This window comes from Heterodontus francisci, chromosome 13 (assembly GCF_036365525.1).
Source record: "Heterodontus francisci isolate sHetFra1 chromosome 13, sHetFra1.hap1, whole genome shotgun sequence".
Lineage (NCBI taxonomy): Eukaryota > Metazoa > Chordata > Chondrichthyes > Heterodontiformes > Heterodontidae > Heterodontus > Heterodontus francisci.
The window spans coordinates 49,930,934-49,943,777 of record NC_090383.1 but is presented as its reverse complement, the minus strand read 5'-3'; positions in this window follow the sequence as shown (position 1 = coordinate 49,943,777).

Below are 12,844 nucleotides of genomic sequence, written 5' to 3'. Positions count from 1 at the left end.
AACCTAGATTTGTGGGCTCAAGTCCTACTTTATAATCTTCTGACTCAGAGGCAAGAGTGCTACCAACTGAAACAGAGCTGACACTTGTGAAGGAGGCTAATGTACTACCCATCTTTAAAATAGATGACGAGACAGACCCAGATAACTATGTGCCCATTAGTTTGATATCAGTAAAAAGAACGATGCTTGAGGGAATCACTAGGGACGCATTATATGATTGCTTGGATAGAGAGGGACATATTAGGGACACCCAACATGGCTTCCTATAAAGGGGGTCATGCCTTACAAATCTAATTTTATTTTTTAATGAAATTATGAAATTGGTGGGTGAAGGGAGCCCAGCTTTTGAAAATATTCCACACAAGAGTCTTCTGTCTAAGATCGAAGCCTCGGGTATTAGTGGTAATATATAGAGCTGGAATGAGAACTAACTGGAAGAGTGTAGGCAAAAAGAAGTTATAGATAGATTTGGATCTGTTTGTCAGTGGTGTCTCATAGGGATCAGTGTTGGGACTGTTACTCTTGACTATTTTTATTAATGATCTGGAGGTAGGTGTTGGTGACATGATCTGCGAATTTGCAGATGATTCTAATATCAAGTTTTAAGACTGGACTGTGCTTGTCTGCTTTAGGCAGATCTTAATGTGTTGGAAGATTGGGCTTATCACTGGCAAATGATGTTGAATGCTCAACATTCGTACACACTGCAAAGAAAAAAATAAAGAAGGTAGAGAGAAAGAGATTTTGGCATTCTAGTGCATACATCTCTAAAGATACATGAGCACTGCCATGGGACGATAGCTAGAGCAAATAGGGTACTGGAGTGTATTCACAGGACAATTGAGTATAAGATGAGGCATACTGTTTTGTCCTTCTACCAGAATGCTGTGTCCATTTTTGGCCTCCTCAAATGGTGGGTGATATTGAGGTTTTGGAGAAGGTGCAGTGGCAGGCCACTAGACTAATTCCTAGTATAAAGCATCTTAGTTAACAAGATAAAGTAAAAGAGCTGGTGTTCTACAATTTAGAGATATGTAGACTCTGATTGAGGTTTATAAGATGATGAAGGGAATAGATTGTGCTTCAGCTGACAAGGACTAGGGTCATAATTTTAATTTGTTTCAGGCTAGATCTAGGTTAGATGTCAGGCGGTAATTCTTTTCCTAGACAATAGTCTCGTGTGGGGCAGGGAAACTTGCTGACTTCCTTCAAGTGAGAGCTACACCTGTTTCTGGTTGAGGCAAAGGGCAGGTACTTCAGGGAATTCAAGGCTAAACTGATCTTCTATGCTAGTTTTGATCGCCAAGATGGGTTGGAGAGGAATTTCCCAGATTCTTTCCCCCAAATTGTCCTGGGTTTGTATCTGTTTTTTTGCATCTCCCAAGGGATTGCATGGTTTTGGGTGGGGTGAGAGTGTATATCTTGTGATAGACAAGGTATCGCAATTGTGTGGAATAGGCTGGATGGGGGTCTTTACTTGCCCGTCATTGTTTCCATGCATATATATTCATATTTAAAAATATAGAAGCACTGTGCTCCAGATATTTAAAAAATATAGTAAATGCATAAAAGTAGCACACATGTGAAAGGATAGTGTGTAAATTGGACAGTTTGTAAAAAAAAAGTTATTGTGTAACTATAGCTTTGTAAAAAGCAAGTCAGGTAGCCTGCAGCAGTGAATGCTAATACACCATTTCAAATCCACATCACACTTTATCACTAACCATATATTGAATTATTTACACCTTGAAGGCAGCTGATTGAACTGAGGCATCAGTCAATTAGCAAATCAGAAATTTGTATGATTCCAATTTACCGTGGAATTCTTTGCTCCTTTTCTGCTTCAGATTTTCACCCTGACATTGACAAATTACTTCTGTGCTGGCTGAGATTGGAAATTAAAAGCATTTAGAGTTGCTCATGCATTTATGCTAATGAGAACTTCTGATATAATTTGCATGCCAAGCAGGACAATCTGAAACCTCATCAGTTTCAAAGCGTTTCTGTTGATATGCAAATATATTGTAAGGAAAAATGCCATATTGATAAATATGTAGAGTATAGGATTTTTTCTTCAGATGCATTTTTCCATTTGGTATTTTTTAAAGCTCTGTGTTAAGTCAGTTGTTCATGATTTCAAGGCTGAAGCCTCTGTTCATTAGCATCTTAGATGTTTATCAAAGCAATGATCTACTATCTGCCATGCAGCATTACAGTTTAACTTCATTTTAAATTCACCAGAAAGAACCCGAGGACAGATGAGTAGAGAGAAGTGTGTCCTGACAGCATGCTGCACAGACATACTCAAATTAATTCAATCCATATAGAAAAGAATTAATCAGTCTAGAATGACTACAGACGTGCAGCCAGCACTTTGTTATTGCATTTAATCTTGATTTAAAGCAAAACACATTGTTTTAACTGCGAAGTTACAGTAGGTTGGTCCATCCACTCTGGAATTTACAGATTTGAAAAGGAGGAGAAAGGAAAACTTGTAGTTATATTTCATAATTTTAACAGACATTTATAAGATGTGCTATAATCCAGGATTTAATTTGTGTGCTGTTCTTGTTTAATTGAGTAAATCAATTTTACTTTAACATTCACAGACTGATACAGGTATTGTTTGAAACAATGACTTTGTTCACTTGAGTCTGTTTTGCTAATTCTAATTCTTACATTCTAATCCTATACCAAAGTCAAAACATTTCTGAAGATGAATTGCTGCCCAATCTATGTAAATATAACGCATTTCCAGAAAGTTCATCAATGTAGTTATCAGAGCATGCAACTGCAAAAGAAAGTTGAGCAATTTTTGTATTACAGTTGTTTTTAAATTTTGCATTTATTATTTAGACTTTTAGTACAATTAGCAAACAAGAATATATTCTTGATTTTGTTACACTTCATGTATTATAGGTAAGGTAATATATACAACAGGAAACTCAAAGGGAAACCCATACTTTTAATGGATATAAAGGTAGAACCATGTGTTCTTCCCTTGCTGAATACATAAAACTACCCCTTTGCTTATCTTCAGTTTTTTTTCTGCCATCAGTTATAACAGAACCTTGTCCATCATGTAAATCATCAGCCATTCAGAAGAGATTGTACTCTTGTTTGGGTTTGGATTCTCCTGCATTCTGTAGATGTTAAAATAATTTTACCAGTGAAACTACTCAATTAATCCCAAATAAAATGTTTTAGCTAAAATAATAACAGTAGTAATACCACTAACCACTGAGCCTTCCAATGAAATACAAGCAGAAACCATGCACATTAATCAGAATAACATTCCAAAAATTAGCTACTTGACCTTTTCCATTGAGTTTTGTGCTGTTTCCATTGGCAATAAAGGCTGCAAAATAGCAAAGGATATCAAACCACATTTCTTGTGAGGAAAGTCTCCAAAAGGTGAGCCAGTTTTGGGCTTTTACAAACACCTCCACATTTGAATATTATTATTTTGTCATTATGCTGACATTACCCACCAAATTAATACAGTCTCTAAAGTAAAGGTATGTTGGAAATGCTTCAATAATGCTAAAAAGACAGTTGAGGTACAGAACAGCTCAATTATTAAGGGTTAGTGCCACAAAAAATGTACAGCGTTGAAGGAGAAGATGCTGCACCATCCTACTCCCAGGCAAGAGGGAAGATGTGCTTGCATTGGCAACACAAATTAGGGAGACTTACTGAATGGCATTTCAATTGAAGGAAACAGTGAAGGCTGCCTCAGGGCAAATCAGTCTTGGATTGGGAGCCTCAAACAAGCATTAGGCCTCTTACTTGCATATGCAAAGTGCCCAATGCCTGTTTCAGGTGTGGGTACAGCAACTGGCATTGAGATAGCCAAGACCAGCTTTGTCAGAGTGAATGACTTGTTAACATCAAAGAAACTGACCCTGAATCTTAGGAGAAGAATGCTGAGGTGCTACATTTTGTCATCTATGTCGTATGCCTCGGAGACATGGACAACAAATAAATAGACTATTGATAAGCTGAATGCATTTGAGATGTGGACATATTGAAGGATGTTCCACATATCTTACACAGACAGAAAGACTATGAGGAAGTGCTGGAAATATTGGAGAAAAGAGGAAATTAGTTATAACATCAAAGAGAGAAAGATACAATACTTTGGTCAAATCATGAGAGCAGAAGGTAGGTAGAGACCATTATTGGAAAGAAAGATCGATGGAAAACGTAGGAGAGGGAAGGAGAGAAGAAAATGGATGATAGATATAGTGGACTGGATGTAGTTGACCTGTGCAGAATGTGTAAGGACAGCACAGGACAGACATAGGTGGAGATCCATTACAGTCAACCTTCTGGGAAGAAGCTGACACCAACAAATGAACGAATGAAATGCATTCCAATTTTTTAGCCTGAATTAATATGTTGGGTGGCACAATGCCGACACATAATGAGCATGCACTTCCTGTCTGCCATATTTATAGCTGAGGAGGCCATTTAACACTGGTAAAAATGGATGCTATGTGGCCGCATTTTGTACAGATATATTTCAAGACACCTCTGAAGAGGCAATCAGCATTCGGGGCCTCCATCCTACAATACATTACAAGAAATATGGTACATGTTAGTTGACCTGCATAAACATCCAACACTTCACTGCTGCTTTCACAATTTTATTTCTGTTTCAGTTGCAGGTTTTCAATGCACATTAGACCTATGTCCTGCACTCACCTGTTGTTCCAGATGCACCTCCTTTGTTAACCTTTCCTAATGGGCGATCTGTGCTGTCTTATCCTCATCATTAAATAATGGTTGCAATGGCAGAATTTTAATGGAACCAACCTGCTCACAGCAGGGGAGCCAGCAGCAGGTTAGGAATCTGATTGTTGCAGTAGTCGGCTTTGCTGTGGCTCATTAATTCAGCCATAGCATTAGCATCCCACATCCGGATTTCCTGATGCTTCACAGAGAGAGGGCCTAATGATGACCTGCACCTGTCAATGGAAGGATTTCTATCCAAAGAGATCCCAGCAGGGGTTGGAATAGCTGCATCCTACATTGGTTCCATAGACTTCAGGAAGGAAAAGTTTGGAAGGCTGCCCCCCCCACTGCACCTACCCCCACCTCCCCAACCCCCACCAGTTCTCTGACTCTTCCTTTGATAAGATACTGGAAGCTGTGAAGCCTGCAGTAAAGTGCTATTTTCAGTGGATGGGAGGAAGTGGCCAGCCTCGCAGAACAAGCAGAAATGGATCAAAGGTGCGGAAGCAGCAGCACCAGGACATGGTCCCTAGAAGCTGGATTCAGTTCAGAAAGAGTTTCAATGGCCTCATAACGGCAGCAGAGGTGAGTATCAACTTCCACTTATTTGTCAGTTCCGAAGAAGGGTCACTGACCCGAAACGTTAACTCTGCTTCTCTTTCCACAGATGCTGCCAGACCTGCTGAGTGAATCCAGCATTTCTTGTTTTTGCTTCAGATTTCCAGCATCCGCAGTATTTTGCTTTTATCAACTTCCACTCTCTGACTTCCTCAGCATTGTCCTGCACAGCACTCCTCAGACCAACACACTTCACATTTCCACTCATTCATCTCTCTTGAGGCACCTGCTGTTAAATTCCAGAAAGCTCATTGTGGAAGGATGATGCTGGAGCCTATCTTTACTCAGTTTCACATTTATTGTACAGAGTAAAAATGATCACAAACAAGCAGCTCCTCACTCAAAACCTCCACCAGTCTCAGTCAGTGTCTCCTTATAAGTGCTCAAATAAGATGCCAATTAACACCTTCCACCTGCATATAATTAAACAATTGATATACAATTAACACGCACTCACATCCCCATTTGAGCAGCCAACACACACACTCATCTTCATCTTAGTGCGATCTCTCACCCATCCCTCACAGTCACCTTCCACAAATGTTGTCATTCCATCCTCTTTAAACATTCCATTTCTCATACTCATAACTCCCAACTGTTATGGAATTTCCATTTATTTTTTTGTTAAAACTTGGAATCTGTATTTTTAAACTGAAGAGGCTGACCTTTGGGTAATTTTCTAAAAGGATTTCAACAAAAAGTTTGACCAGTAAATAAGATTTTACTGGAAAGCAGGTGATTTCAAGTAAGCACTACAGGGGGTTTGACTTAAGAGCTATTTTGTGTGGTGACAAGAGAGAATTTATGATTAGCATGAGATTGCCTGGAAAAAAGTTTTGGTTTAACCTTGAACTGTAAAAAGATGCTGGTTTTTGGACCAAAAGAGGCAGTTGGAATTTGCATATGGACCTGTCAGGAGATCAGAAGAAAAACCAGGTAACTGTTACCTCTCTTTGAAGAATCCCTGCTATTGAAAATCAAAAGCCTGTATGAAGTTGCCTCCTGCATTTTTAAGAAACCCTGAATATTTGCAGAAACCTTGCATCTTCATCGAATGTGCGAGTACTGAAACCTCTGTTGCTGCGCACCTGATGGAAGACCTATAGGAAGCCTTCTGCAGTTGAATTTCTATGAATGCCTACTCAAACAGACTATTCATCAACCTCGCCTGGCAAAATACCTAGGAGCAGCCAACTATTCAACTTTGGAACACCTCACCAAAACAAAGAACTTCCACATTCAGTATAAGATCTTTTTATTCCTTCTATTTCTTTATTTTAGCTGTAAACAAAAATCCCTTTTTTTCCAGGTTAACCTGTTTTTAGTTGTATGTGTGTGTGCATGAGGGTTAGGATAATAATATAGAGTTTAATATCTCAATTCGCATATACATTTACTTCATTATTGGTTAAGACTTGGTTTATAATAAACGGATAATTTTGTTGTTTATTCAGGAAACCGGGTTGATGTGCTTTATTCTCGGGACAAATAGAATATCTAATTGGCTGTTTCGGTTAGTGGGAAAATGTATTGATATATTGTGACCTGTGGAAAAGTGGGACTGAATTGATAGTGCATTCCTCCCGCCTTGGTCCTAACATATTAATTGGGGGCTCTTGGGATTAAACCCAACGTCAACAACGTTAAATTGTAAGTGGGGTAATGATAATTGCAAAAAGAAAATAAAAGAACCAGGTGTCTTGTGTAATAGGGTAAAGTCTACACCATCAGAACATCTGTAACAGTTACTGAAGCTTTTCTGGGGAAGGGGGAGGTATCCCTCAGTGATTTGCAAAATTTAACCAAGGTTAAACTAAAGGATTTGGCAGCACAATTGGGGTTAGAATTGAAATCAGGTGCTAAAAAAGCAGACTTGGTTGAAGTAATAGCCCAACATTTGAAATTGGAAGAAGAAGAAGAAGACAGCAAATCAGAGGGTAGTGCAGTTGAATTAGCTGAAATTCAGTGACAAATGAAGCAACTTGAGCAGAAAAAAGAAAAAGCATTGAAAAGAACTTAAGCTTCAACAGGGAAAAGAAAAATAAATCAAATTGCAAAGACTTAAGCTTTAATTTCAAAGAGAAAGTGAAAAAGAAGCAAGGGAATTTGAATTTTAAAAGATGGAACTAAGACAAAGGGCTGGTCTTGACTCCAGTGAAAATTCTGGTCAGGAAGAATCTGAATCCAGCCCAAGACCCAGCGAAAAGCTGTCTAAATTCATACAAGTTCTCCCAAAGTTTGAGGAAAGGGATATAGAAGCATTTTTTCATTTCTTCTGAAAAGAGCCAAACAAATGAAATGGCCAAAGGAAAGCTGGACACTGCTTATGCAAAGCCATTTGATGGGCACAGCTCTAAAGTTTATGCTATGCTTTCTAAGGAGGCTTCTGCAGATTATGAGATGGCAAAAAAGGCTAGTCTCACTGCATATGAGTTACTGACAGAGGTTTTGGAACCTCCAGAGATTGGCTGGGCAGACTTATATAGAATTTGAGAGGGTAAAGCAAATTAATTTTGATCATAGGATAGGGGCATTAAAGATAGAAGCACATATGAGAACCTTAGAGAACTGATTTACCTGGAAGAATTTAAAAATTCACTCCCTCTAGTAGTGAGAACTCATGTAGAGAACCAAATTGTTTCAAAGTCCAGACAGGCAGCGGAAATTGCTGATGATTTTGACCTTGTGTGTAAGCCCATACCCTTTGTCTGTTACCCCCACAAACCCAAGAAGGATAGAAGGGGGGGGGGGGGAGAGAGTGAAAGGAAGGCAAGTAGCCGGGGACAAGAAGGGACAGCTAGGAATGCCCCAGGATTCCCTCCTTAGGCCAGAAAGGAAGGTGCTGAGGGTGGAAGTGAGGTCTGCAAGCCGAAGGGTTACCATTGTCACAAGGTGGGACATCTTCGTTCAGAATGCTGGAAGTTGAGAGGAAAACCCATGGGACCTGTTGTGGTACACGAGGTTAATGCAGAGAAAGGGGCTCTGACTGAAAGTGCAGCAGATCAAACTGGTGCTCTAACTTCAGCTGTAAAGCCAAATACAAAAACCAATGTGAGTGCAGGGGTTGAGAATAAGATGCCTGAAAATTATAGGGAATTCTTGTTGAAAGGAAAAGTAACTCCTTATCCCTCAAGTGAGGCAGGCAAACCTATCATTATACTTAGGGATACAGGAGAAACCCAAACTTCCTTCCTGGGGAAAAGTATAACATTTCCACCAGAGAGTGCACTGAATGCTAAAGTTTTAGTAAATGGTATTGGTGGGGTGTATTGAACGCAGCTAGAGTGTAACCTAATGTCTGGGACAGTAACTGTAGGAGTTGTCCATAGTTTGGCGGTAGATGGAATTGACCTACTCCTAGTGAATGATTTGGCCGGAGCAAAAGTATTAGTTTCTCCTGTAGTCACAGAGAAACCAAGTGAAGTTAAAGAGACAGAACAATTACAGGAAAAGTTTCCAGGATTTTTTCCTTTGTGCGTAGTAATCCAAGCAATGGCTAAATAAGTTCCATTGTCGGAGATAAAATTAGCACCACAGACAAATATCCAAATATTTGAAACTTTCTTTGGGGATTTAGATAATCCAAGTTAAATGTTTAATAAATTGTCTCTGATAACAGCAAGCTGATCCGGAGTTAAATAAAGTGACACAATCAGCTCTAACAGAAGCTGAGGCAAAAGGAGTTTTAGAAGGCGATTATGTTCAAGATGGGGTTCTGATGAGGAAGTGGAGACTGCCTCATAGACCTACGGATGAAGAATGGATGCTTGTTCAACAGGTAGTGGTACCACCTAAGTATCGCTGGGAATTATTAAGGTTAGCGCATGAAATTCCTATAGCAGAACATATGGGGATCTGGAAGACAAAATCGCATATAGGTCAACATTATTACAGGCCAGATTGTTCCAAGGACATGGTGCAGTTTTGTAAAACATGTCATACATACCAGATTGTGGGAAAACCACAACCTGCCATAAAACCAGCACCTCTAATTCCCATACGGGTTATTGTAGGACCATTTAGTAGGGTATTGCTACACTGCATAGGACCCTTACCGAAAACAAAAGCGGGACACCAATATATACTCACTATCATGGATATGGCTACTCGGTTCCCAGAGGCCATTCCCTCGAAGTCAATTACTGCGAAGGTAGTAGTGGTAGAGAAGTTAACCCAATTCTTTACTAGATATAGATTACCAATTGAAGTTCAGTCAGATCAAGGTTCCAATTTTATGGCGAAGATATTTCAAGAAGTTATGGCTAATTTGGGTGTAACACAATTAAAGTCTTCAGCATACCACCCACAGACACAGGGTGTTTTAGAAAGCTTCCAGCAGACCCTCAAAATAATGATTAGGGCATACTGTTGTGAATATCCCCATGATTGGGATAAAGGGCTAGACTTTCTTTTATTTGCCACGAGAGATTCACCTAATGAATCTACAGGTTTTCGTCCTTTTGTATTAATGTACGGACATGACATAAGAGGTCCTCCAATACTAATTAAAAAAGGTTTTTAGAACAGAGGGATGAATCCTCTGTACTGGACTATGTATCCGTGTTCCGGGAATGGCTCACGAAAGCTTGCAATGTGGCTCAGGAACACCTTAAAGCATCCCAAACCACGAGGAAAATATGAGCAGACAAGCATGCAAAGACATGAACATTTCAACCAAGGGATGAAGTGTTAGTATTACTACCTTTACAGGTTGAACCATGAAAAACATGTTTCACTGGCCTGTATAAAGTGGTCAAAAGAACTGGTAAGGCAAATTATTTGATTGACACCCCAAATCGCTGGAATAAGAGTCGATTGTGTCATATCAATATGTCACAACTGTTTTATCGCTGGAAGGAGGATAAGCAAGCTCAGGTATGTCAGGCAGTAGGGACAGTGAATAAAGAACAAAGAACAGTACAGCACAGGAGCAGGCCATTCGGCCCTCCAAGCCTGCACCGATCTTGATGCCATCCTAAACTAAAACCTTCTGCACTTCCGGGGTCCATATCCCTCTATTCCCATCCTATTCATGTATTTGTCAAGATGCCTCTTAAACATCACTATGGTACCTGCTTTTACGACCTCCCCCAGCAACAAGTTCCAGGCACTCACCACCCTCTGTGTAAAGAACTTGCCTCGCACATCCCCTCTAAACTTTGCCCCTCTCACCTTAAACCTATGTCCCCCAGTAACTGACTCTTCCACCCCGGGAAAAAGCTTCTGACTATCCACTCTGTCCATGCCGCTTATAACTTTGTAAACTTCTATCATATCGCCCCTCCACCTCCGTCGTTCCAGTGAAAACAATCCGAGTTTATCCAACCTCTCCTCATAGCTAATGCCCTCCAGACCAGGCAACATCCTGGTAAACCTCTTCTGTACCCTCTCCAAAGCCTCCACGTCCTTCTGGTAGTGTGGCGACCAGAATTGCACACAATATTCTAAATGTGGCCTAACTAAAGTTCTGTACAGCTGCAGCATGACTTGCCAATTTTTATACTCTATGCCCCGACCGATGAAGGCAAGCTTGCCGTATGCCTTCTTGACTACCTTATCCACCTGCGTTGCCACTTTCAGTGACCTGTGGACCTGTACGCCCAGATCTCTCTGCCTGTCAATACTCCGAAGGGTTCTGCAATTTACTGTATAGTTCCCACCTGCATTAGACCTTCCAAAATGCATTACCTCACATTTGTCCGGATTAAACTCCATCTGCCATTTCTCCGCCCAAGTCTCCAACTGATCTATATCCTGCTGTATCCTTTGACCATCCTCATCACTGTCCGCAACTCCACCAACCTTTGTGTCGTCCGCAAACTTACTAATCAGACCAGCTACATTTTCCTTCAAATCATTTATATATACTACAAACAGCAAAGGTCCCAGCACTGATCCCTGCGGAACACCACTAGTCACATCTCTCCATTTAGAAAAGCACCCTTCCACTGCTACCCTCTGTCTTCTATGACCGTGCCAGTTCTGTATCTATCTTGCCAGCTCCCCTCTGATCCCGTGTGACTTCACCTTTTGTACCAGTCTGCCATGAAGGACTGTGTCAAAGGATTTACTGAAGTCCATGTAGACAACATCCACTGCCCTTCCTTCATCAATCATCTTTGTCACTTCCTCAAAAAGGAAGTTAGTGAGACACAACCTCCCCTTCACAAAACCATGCTGAATCTTGCTAATAAGTCCATTTGTTTCCAAATGGGAGTAAATCCTGTCCCGAAGAATCCTTTCTAATAATTTCCCTACCACTGACGTAAGGCTCACTGGCCTATAATTTCCTGGATTATCCTTGCTACCCTTCTTAAACAAAGGAACAACATTGGCTATTCTCCAGTCCTCTGGGACCTCACCTGTAGCCAATGAGGGTGCAAAGATTTCTGTCAAGGCCCCAGCAATTTCTTCCCTTGCTTCCCTCAGTATTCTGGGGTAGATCCCATCAGGCCCTGGGGACTTATCTACCTTAATGCTTTGCAAGCCACCTAACACCTCCTTTTTGATAATGAGATGACTGAGACTATCTACGCGCCCTTCCCTCGGCTCATCATCCACCAAGTCCTTCTCCTTGGTGAATACTGATGCAAAGTACTCATTTAGTACCTCGCCCATTTCCTCTGGCTCCACAATAGATTCCCTTCTCTGTCCTTGAGTGGGCCAACCCTTTCCCTGGTTACCCTCTTGCTCTTTATATACGTATAAAAAGCCTTGGGATTTTCCTTAATCCTGTTTGCCAATGACTTCTCATAACCTCTTCTCGCCCTCCTGACTCCTTGCTTAAGTCCCTTCCGACTGTCTTTATATTCCTCAACAGATTCGTCTGTTCCTAGCCTTCCAGCCCTTACGAATGCTTCCTTTTTCTTTTTGACGAGGCTCACAATATCCCGCATTATCCACGGTTCCCGAAACTTGCCAAACTTATCCTTCTTCCTCATAGGAAGAAGAATGAAAGGGATAGTGAGAATGAGGCAGACGGAGGCTTGGACAATTCTCAAATTGAACCTCCTACTATCCGGTTAACTAATCCTGAATTGCGAGGAAGATTGGACACTATGCCTTCATATTTAGATGCAGAACAATGAAAAGACCTAACAAGGCTATTCACAGCATTTAAAAGAGTCTGTATGGATAAACCAGGATGTACAACCTTAGCCACACATGATGTGGATGTAGGGGAATGTGTTCCTATAAAACAGCATCTTTACCATTAAGTCCAGACAAACAGGCTCAAGTAAAAGCAGAAATGCAATACACGCTGAAAAACAATTTAATTGAACCTCGTCAAAGCAGCTGGAGCTCACCAATAGTATTAGTGCCTAAACCTGATGGTTGAACCAGACTTTGCATAGACTACAGAAAAGTTAATGCAATATCAAAGGCGGGCTCCTACCCAATCTCTCGCTTGGAAGACTGTATTGACAGATTGGTTAGTGCCATGTTTCTTACAAAGATAGATTTGTTGAAGGGATACTGGCAAGTTCCT